This window comes from Anser cygnoides, chromosome 8 (assembly GCF_040182565.1).
Source record: "Anser cygnoides isolate HZ-2024a breed goose chromosome 8, Taihu_goose_T2T_genome, whole genome shotgun sequence".
NCBI classification, from domain to species: Eukaryota; Metazoa; Chordata; class Aves; order Anseriformes; family Anatidae; genus Anser; species Anser cygnoides.
In genome coordinates, this window is record NC_089880.1 from 13,729,606 (window position 1) to 13,739,517 (window position 9,912).

Below are 9,912 nucleotides of genomic sequence, written 5' to 3' on the forward strand. Positions count from 1 at the left end.
GCCAATTCAAGCTGAAAACGTCAACACTTATAAGCTACAGATAGTTCATTAATACCTTGAAGATACAGGAGGTGACTAACTGCCTAAGAAAGCCGCATCCCCTCCCACCATCTGCTCCAACTGTGCGAGTGTCCAGGCAGTAACGCGCTGAAAGAGGCTGGACAACTTACGTGACTGACAAAGAACCCCAGGGAAAGAAAGGAGGATTAGAGCACTTCTTCAGCCACTGCAACGCTTGGCTCAGCAAGCCCCTGTGTTAGCACAGCCAATGCACAGCACAGACAAAACCAGGCAGCGAGGCCTGGGGACTACCGTTACTTAGGCAGCACTGCCACCAAGAAGTAACTTGTGAGACTTGAGTTCAAAATAACAGGAAATAATGAAAGTACACGCCAGAGGAACAAAATAAAACGTCGGGTTCGCAGAATGGAGGGGAAAGAAACCACGTCTCTGCCACAGGCACTTCAAATGGCCCAGCCTAAGGTTCCTGCTTTCCTTTTAATTTTTTCTCCTCCCAAAAAAACAACCAAAAACTGTCTCCTGTGAAAAAAAAAATCAATTTGCAGTGCTCAAATATTCCTAATAAAGAGAAATATACCAGTATGTTCCTTAAGTGTAAATAAAAGCCTGCAAATTATTTTCGCAAGTTTATTTTAAAAGTTTAGCCAGCTATTAAATTTCTACACCCATTTCTAAATTAAAGTTATGGATTTGGTTTTGTATATAAACAACCACACAATGACAATGCACCAGCTGAGGCATTCCTTACAGGTTTTATTATAAAATATGTTAGAAATACAAGTATATATATACACATAATGTTCAATACACATTTGTGTATTGTGTATACAAATCTGTAGACAACACCTAAATTTTTTGTAACCAATCGTTTCAGTAAAAATACTGTATTTTACATACTCAACAGAAATGCACAATAAAACCATCTTAATTATCATGCTGAAATAATAAACAGGATCCTAGACCTCTGTAAAGCACAGTAATCAAGTCAAAATATCTAATTTACATTACTTTGAATTATTTTCCCCCTGAGAAATTTTAGAAAATCCAGCCTGCTGTAGAAGTTACCAAAATATTCAGAAATACCTGGAGACATGCTACCATTACCCCACCGTAAGGCCACAATGCTAAATGAATAATGGTACTGAACAAAAAGCAACTCAATTCAGCATAACTTCTTTTAAATAAAATATGTGGGTTGTTTATATTTATTGGTTTCTATCTTAACAAGAAATATTTATAATACAAGGTGCTATTTCCCTAAATAATAATGAATATTATTAAAATTAACTAAACAGTAGTTCGTACTAAAAGTCAATCTTTAGAGTAAGATTCTCAGACAAAGCCCTTGCTCATTTTTTCTTCCAAAAGGAAAATGAGAGCACTAGCTTACCAAACGCACGGACAGCCGCAGCAGATCGCTGCCCAGCACACAATGCCCACCAAGGAAAACCTGGTGCACGTCTTAGGGTGCGCATGACTGACGCGGGCTAAGCAGAACCATCAGCTGTGCTCTAATGAACAGTGCCACCGCCAAACTCAGCTCCGCACCCTGAAAGCACGGAGGTTTAAGAAGGGCTAGTCACTGCCAAAAGTGTACCTTCGGGACTCGGCCATGACTACTCGGTAACTCCTCTGGTAGCTCACACAGTTATGTCCTGCAGTAGGAAACCTGCCGTATAGAAGCTTTGCAAAGGAAAGACTATAAAGAGATAATGTAGCAAGTATTCTCACAACTGTATTTACCTGCAAGAAAAAGAGAACATCAGAGACTGGTCATAAATAAGCTCCTCAAAACTGGTTCTTTACATTAAAAGGATTACCACCACGTGAGCTTTACAGCAAGTACCGAGAAGGGGCTTTGCTGTCCATTGCCTCCACATCTGCTCCATTCCTCACCCAGGTCACCACCTCGCTACACCTCGCTCCTCAGCCCAACAGCAACGAGGAAATCTTGCTCAGCCACTTAGCAAACAGCCTTCGGGATCTGTTCTGAGATTCAGACACTGACTGAAACTCTATTGTGAGAATTTGCTGGTTCTTAAAAAACGCCTCTTTTTTCTTCTGCCCCTTGGCCTCTTCTTTCCTACTCAGGAATCATGTGAGAGACACTAAAAAGAAGTTGAACCATTAAGTCATGGAGTTATCAACCACCACGAGGAACAGGCTTCACTGTATAAGAGTTTGCCAGCATCCGAATGTAAAACAAATGATCACGTTTGAAAGGCGAACGTCCAGGCTGCAATTTTACCACTAACTACAGGGTTTATTGAGCACGGTATTGCATGGAAACTTACCTCCTCTCAAATACATTACAACAGAAATCAATTCTGAATTCCCAGCCATGCTACGAATCGTATTTCGAGACTGAATGAATGCCAGAGATCTACTCAGACCCCCAAAGCTACGCTATGATTGATATACCTAGCCTATAACAGTACCAAGATAAACCTGTGGTTAGGTCAACATCAACACAAACCGAAACACTTACACCCATTCAGAAGTCACAAGCAATGTCAAGCACGCACAGAGAGTTTAAAACACGCAAGAACTTTCTTTTCAAACTGTCTGCACAAACTACAGCTCACCGACTTCCAGAACAACTTTATTTGTCCTTGAATAGCTAAGACATAAACACAAGAACAACATGTGAGGGGTTGAATAAATGCATGAAATAAATTATCTCCTCCACACAGTTAACACGGTACAATTTCAAAGTTTTATTCCAGTGATTTCTAAAATGGGTTTATGCAGTGACAAAGAGACATAAAATGCGCTCCAATTGAAAGTACTTGTGTATGGATTGCATTGAGTATTAATTAATTCAACCAGCTTGCTGCTAAGTATAAACAACTTCTTATTTACAATGCACAAAAGGGAAGGGCATACACTGAAGCTGTAAATTTCTACCTGGAATTAATTATTTTTAGTTGTGGCAAAAATGAAGGTGTGGTTCATTTTTTCAAATTGCTTTGCCTCCTTGGCACCAGAGTACACGCTGCCCTCTACTTTTCAGACATGACATGGAAAAGGTTGACATGTTTGGTGCCTGTTTTACCCCAGTTTTCGCTTGTAGGGCCTGCACTCAAGCCTCCCACACCCCTGCGCCTGGTAGCACAGTCTGCTGGAATAAAGAATGACCTCCAAAAGAAGAAGATGGAGTTGGGAAGCACCTGAGGAAGATGGAAGCACACAACTCTGTATGCTTCCAGGTGGGATGCAACTAGGAGCCCAGAGGGAGCTGGCCAATGTCACAGAGACCACACTCTACAAGTTTTTGAAAGGCTGTAAGCCCAGGGAAGGTTCCTTACGGCTGGAAGAAAAGCAAACATCACATCCAACTTCAAGAGGGGTGGAGGAGGAGGACCTGGGTAGCTACAGGCCAGCCTAAGTTCATGAGAGGACGATGGAGCAAACCCTCCCAGAAGCCATCCCCACGCCCCAGATGGACAAGAAGGTGACTGGGAACAGCTAGCATGGATTTACCAAGGGCAAAGGACGCCTGATCAACACAACAGCTTGCTGCAAGATGGCCAGCTTAGGGGATGACGGAAGAGCACTGGACACAGAAGGCAATCGACACCGTCTCTCATGGTATCCTCAGAGCCGGGTTGGTGAGGCAGGCACTGGGTAAACAAGCAACATGGTTTTCAGGAAATGGAAAGGACATGGACATGCTCCTTTCAGAAGGACACGGACAAGCTAGAGAAACGTGCTGGCAGGAGCCTCATGAAGTTCAACAGAGACAAGTGCAAAGTCCTGGATCCAAGACAGAATAAGCCCATGTAGCAAAACAGGCTGGACACTAACCAGATAAAAAGCAGCTTTGGAAGAAAAGAACCTGGAGGTCCCCGTAGGAAAAAAAACCTGCAAGGAGCCAGCAGTGTGGCCTCGCAGCGCAGAAGGCCGAGCCCAGCAGCCCACAGGCCCATGGAGAGCTCCGTCCCCTGAAGAGGGCTTGTGAGACTGCGCTGGAGCACTGCATCCAGTGCTGGGCCCCCAGCACAAGACACACGCTGACACACTGGAGCAAGTCCTGTGGATGCCACCAAGCTGGCCAGAGGGCAGGAGCACATGCCATATAACGAGAGGCTGGGGTTGCTGAGTTTGCACAGCCTGGAAAAGCAGCTCAGAAGAATCTTTATTGCTGACCACTATCTGATGGAAGGGTACAGAAAATACAGAGCTGGACTCTTCTGGATGGAGCACAGCGACAGGACACGAGGCAACAAACACAAGCCGGAAATTAATTCCGTTTAGTTTATAGGGGGAAAAAAAATCCCCGTGAGGACAGTCAAACGTGGAGACAGGTTATCCAGAAACACAGTAAGGGCCAGAGCAACCTTATCTAAATTGGTTTTGCTTAAATTTAAGCAGGCAGCTGGATTAGATGACCTCCAGAAGCCCCCTTCTGACCTAAACGATACCATTTCATGAATTCACCATTCCATCAACCTGTTGTTTTATTTGATAAACTTCCATTCAGCAATTCTTGAAACAAGTTTATTACTTCCTAGTTACGTATTTAAGAATTTTAGCTGTCCTGTACATATAGGAAGCATGCATCTGATGTCATACGCACAAATGTAAACATTCCTCGGCCACTTGCCCTTAGAACTTTTTTCCATTTTACCACTGTGCTTACCCCATAACTCACACAGAAACCTGTTTCCAGTGCTAGAATAATTTTGCACTTTTAAGCTCATTTGACCTAGAAAGAAAACACACCTTCTTTGGTACTCTGATTCAAGCCTCAGGGATGACAAGACCAGGAAAGCAGAGGGCTGTGACCCATCTCGCTTTGTGGCAGCAACTTTAATTTTTCTTCGGTCTGCTTAAAAACATCAGGAAGATCTCTGTCCCTGCTGCTCCTTCCAAAGAACAGGAAACCCCTCCGCAAAGCAAAAATATAACTGAGGTGTTCCACAATGGCCTTACTCATCTTTCAGAGTAATCTATTTAACTAAGCAGGTTTTAGAAACGGATTTATTTAGGTATCACTTATAAGCAGTCACACACACACACTCTCCAAACAAACTGCTTTCTCAGCTTCACAAAGTGCCCTCCTGAAACACTTCTGGTATCAAAATTGAGTAAACACCTTAAAATCCATGGAGGTATTTTTTAATACTTTGTAACACAAGTTCTGTTTCTTTTTAAAGTTAAGAACACATGAAAAGGTGAAATAAATCAATTTCAATCGCTTTTCAAAAAGGTCAAGCTTCGCCTCTGAACCAGGATTCTATCAAAGCAAAGAGAATCCCTTAAGTGATCCAGGTTAGAGTAATGGCTCCTTTAACAGCTGTACCATTATAACAAAGTAAGACTGAGGCTGGAACAAGCTGTCAAAAATATTTAAAAAATAAAATAAATTTTAGTCTTATGAAAATATACTTTAAAACATCTTAGTCTTCTTTTAAAGAACACTTCTACAAAGCTTAATGTTAATATTTGAAATGTACGGTTCAATTTTCACTTAGGTCAAAATTAAAATTCATGGGGAGAAAAAGCAATTACAGGAAAGATTGGTATAGCCAGTAGCCAGAAGGGAAAAAAAGGTTCAGTGTTGCAATTTGACACATTTTTGCATCCATTTGTTTCAGAGTGCTGCTACACCAAAATTAAGAGCGCTGATATGGCATATCAGTCCATTGGGTACATAAAATGGATATAATCTAATGACAAATTAATTCAAACTGGAAATCAGAAGGTTTGCAATTACTGAAGTCAGTCAAGTTTGAAATAACCTTCTGGTTAGAACAGAAATAATAAAAATATATGGCTGTTTATTTTTAAATTTGAGCTGACTAACCATACAAACACCCCTGTCTAACAATGCCCAGATCGTTCTTCACAATTAATGAATCAATGGCAGGTTTAGTGAGAAGAAAGGGTATGCAAAGGAGAGAGCAAGCTGCTACTGGGGACAAGAAGAATTAAAATACAGAAACAGAGGTGGCTCTGCTGCTGAGGAAAAAAAAAAAAAAGACAAATGACACCAGGGTTTCATGACCAAGGCGTGCCAGCACACGGGAGCTCCTACACCCTTAGTATCACCTGCTACCTTCAACACAAGCACCATATACCAAACATACACTCAGGGTAGCTTCTTTTAGCGGCAGTGCCTTCTTAGACTAACTTACCAGCCATAAAAGCATGACCCCAATACCCATCACAGGCCACGACTAGCAGGACCGCAGCTGTTCCTTCCTCCCTACCAAAACACACTTCTTCCTCCTTCAGCTTGAGACATCGTCCATAAGACCAGGCAAGTGAACTAGTTCAGGAAGTTGTTCTAACCAAAAAGTAACTTGGGAAGGGAAAAAAAAGAAATTAAGAAGTACTACTTTTTGCCCAGATTAGTTCTCTTGCCTAACTCACTTCCTGGTTGCGTGAGTCCCATTGGTGACACAGGGAAGGAGTAGCCACAACTCCGATTGTCTTCACTTGCCCTGGAGAACACACCAGCAACTTGGTTTCCCCCAAAAGCCACATTATGGCCTGGATGTTTTTGAAATTCTATTACTAACATCACCAAATCTTAATCGCTTTTCAAAGGACTGAATGCTATTTTTAACCAAGCAATATTGCACTTCGCTGTAACTACCTTAAAGAGAACGTTGCAGAGTACTGCAAAAAAACACATTCTGATTTAGCTTCAGTTCCTACAGCAGCGAGTCAGTTTGCGCTTCCTGCGTGTAACTGCAGCAGTAGTCTCTTCAAGCTTAGACTGCCAACTAACCTCGTAAGTAGCACCATCAATACCACATAGCCCACATAAACAAACAGCATTGCCTACAGTGCTACCTAGACACATGCAGAGCTTGCAGAATCGACCCCATACCCCCCATAAATCTTCAGAAGACACGGCACATAACGACATGGCAGTCACTCGGGATCCTCACCTGCACCAGGGAGGCTCAGCCAAACGAAGCTGCGCTACCTGCCCGAGCGTACAGGGAGACAGCGTCACCGAGAAGTCTCTTTGGAGACAGGAAAGACAGCTGCCCTTCTGCAGAGTTCTATCTGAAAAGTCACCAAGATCGTGAGAGTAGGGCCTGACCACGAAAAAGAGAAGCAATGCTTACCTAAGCAGGCTATTTCTTTTTTCTTGCCAAACCTGTTACTGTCTTCAAAAAACATAACATTGACACTTTACATCTCTTTTTCCACCCTCTCACAGAAAAGAACGGATGCACGCTCGCACGCAGGTACGAGATGCCGTGAGTTATTTACTCAAGGCAATCAAAACCAAGCAGTCTTAGCAGAGCTCGCAGGGTGACAGCAGGACCAAAGTACACGCCACACTTCACAAACTTACAAACAGGCAGAGCTGCCGAGTCCAGCTCATTCAGAGCGCCGTACCCACTTCAGATGCTCTCAGCTGCTTTTCAAGTACTTTATCTAAAGACAGGGATTTTTGTACCGAGCCACGACTAGGGAGGGCCTAACTGTGGAAGGGGGCTGGTGAGAAGTAGAAGAAGGGGGAAGAAAAAAACCCCAGAAAGGTGGGCGAACCCGAGCGACGCAGAGGACGCGGATTTAGGCCAGCAGCTCCCTGGCTCCTGGGAAGTGACTTCACTTTTCCTACGCGGGAGCAGGAAGGGAGAGGAGCGCTCCCGCGCCCCGGCACCAAACCAACTTTCCCTCCCGGCGCCCCGCTGCCCCCCTCCAGCCTCCTCCTCCCCCCGCGGCCGCGAGGGGCCGGGGCAGCGGCCGGCGGCTCGGGGGCAGCCCCGCCGGGCCGGGAGGGGCAGCGCCGAGCCGCGGGACGGCCGCCCGCCCCCGCTCCCCTCCCGCCCCCCGCCGGTTCTCCTCAGGGAGCCCTCCTCAGGGAGCCGCCCCCGCCCCGAGCCCCGCGGCGGCGTCGCCCCCCGCTTACCGCCCTGCGGCCCGTCCCAGCCCGCCTCCGCCGCCGCCTCTCGTCGCAGGGCAGCGGCAGGCCGGGCCGCCGGGGCTCGGCGGGGCTCGGCGGGCCGCGCAGCCGCCTCAGGGCCGAGCCAGCGCCGTCCACGTTCCGGCAGCGGCGCTTCCTTCCCCTCCCCTCCCCGCTCTCCCCTCCCCTTCCCTCCCGTCCCCTCCCCGCAGCCGAGCCGTTACCCGCCGCCGCCCCCTCGGCGCCTCCGCGGGCCGGGTGCCCCCTGAGGGCAGCGCGTCCCTCACCTCAGCCGGCGGCGGGAGGAACAGCGATTTGGACGCGGGCCGTCCGACTGGGAAAACGTCGCCCTTCGGCCCTCGGGAAATGCCCGCAGAGAGGCTGCCTGCTGAGCGCCTACAAATTCTGGTGACTGCAGCTGCGGAATGACAGCGACCGACAGATCGTGCTGCGTAGGATAAGCAAACTTTTCTGATGGCGGATCCCAGCTCTAGATTGTTTATCAGCAGTGGTTTTGTAGGGCTAAATAAATATTTAATATTTAAACGGTAAATAGATGCGTATGTTTAAGTAAATATCTGCATTGTTTATGTGTAAATAATGAAAGGTTGTCCCGTTGCTTTCTTTTCTTTCGCCTTTTGTGTGAAACAAATTGCATTTAAATTAACCCCACAGTTTATGCAGCTCACCTGCACTCTTTCCATGTCAGACAGGGATCCCTGGAGCCTTGAGGAACATCAGGCCCCAGCACTAAATAACCGCGTCAGTGCCACCGACAGCGGGCCCTGCCCCGACCTGGGACAGACAGACTGCCCTGCAGGCGCCCTGTACGCGGATGGCTTGTCGCTGGACAGCCGGGACGGACGGACGGACAGCCGGACAGCAGGGCAGCGGGCAGCTTGTGTCCCAGCACACACAGGCTGGCTGCAGCGCGTCCCGCTTCTGCTGCCGGGAACGGGGGGAAAGGCCGAAGCACAAACACTTGTAGCAGCAGTAACACTGAAGTGCGATTTTTAAATCTCTTTCTAAATCACTTTAAGAGTGCAGCTACTTAAAGTTGATATATCCAAGCATTTAACTCTCATTAACGTTCATTCAGATGCTGTAAGAAAAGCAGACAAATTTTGAATATGCAAAAAGGCCCAGAGCTGGCTTATTTGTTACAGAGCCGTTTTGCATTGCGGTGCTGCAGCAAACTGGTCTCAAGGCTGGCAAGGCAAGCAGACGGGTGAGCGTTCCCATAGAACTACTTAGCCTGCTGTATGCAGGACTATTTGGCCAGTCGTGTGCATTGTCAGTGTTTCTCTGTTGGCGTTACTATTATGCACTACTAGAGCTATCTGTCCTAGTTGTCTGCAGCTGGTGTAAAATAATCTTCAGATTGTTTTTATCGCACCACAGGCTTCAGATAAACCGCAACAGTGTGCAGAATTAAGAAAGATTAAGGGGGAAGAATATTAGAGCAGAGGAACAAGATGAAAAAATTTAACTGTCATTATCCTCAGATGCGACACACTTCTGTGAGAATATGGGTAAAAACATGAAGAACTGAAAGTCATGTTTATAATATTAATAAGCGTTAAAAAAAATCAACAAGAACATGTCAAAAATAAATCATGGGATCTTGGCTTCAGCGAGGATTCCCATGCTATATCATCTACCTTTCTCATAAGAAGGCTAGAGGAATGTGGGCTGTGTGAAACTTACATGAAATGGTTACAAAATGGCACTCAGAAGTAACTCCAAGTGATTCACATTCAAAACCAGAAGTTTGTAGCAAGTGAGATTTCCAAATATTTATGTCCTGAATCCCAAACTGCCTAATTTTACGTGGTGCAATATGACAGAGAATATTTTTATTATCCTTGTGAAGGATATCCTGTTCAGGTGAGAGCTGCAAGCATTTTGGAAGACAGAACTGAACAAATCACAACAAGTTGAAACAAAGTTCTAAAGTAAATAGGATGTAATTCCATGAGGCAAGAAACTTAAGTAAAGCTGGGAATAACTGACTGCAA

General features: G+C 45.7%; 1 protein-coding gene across 4 annotated transcripts in view; it reads right to left on the bottom strand.

The window, feature by feature from the left end:
- Positions 1-8,038, bottom strand: part of RABGAP1L (RAB GTPase activating protein 1 like) — a 248,438-nt gene extending 240,400 nt beyond the window's left edge. Inside the window, exons 1-2 of one of the 4 annotated variants that reach the window (XM_067001790.1) lie at positions 7,901-8,014; positions 6,924-7,044 (exon numbers count right to left, since the gene is read on the bottom strand). The gene's annotated coding sequence lies outside the window, so the exon portion shown is untranslated. Of the gene's footprint in view, positions 1-6,161; positions 6,306-6,923; positions 7,045-7,900 lie in introns of those variants that run through there. The other 3 variants (XM_067001789.1, XM_048073418.2, XM_067001792.1) reach the window with 3 other exon arrangements.
- Between the last annotated feature and the right edge of the window lie 1,874 nt (positions 8,039-9,912).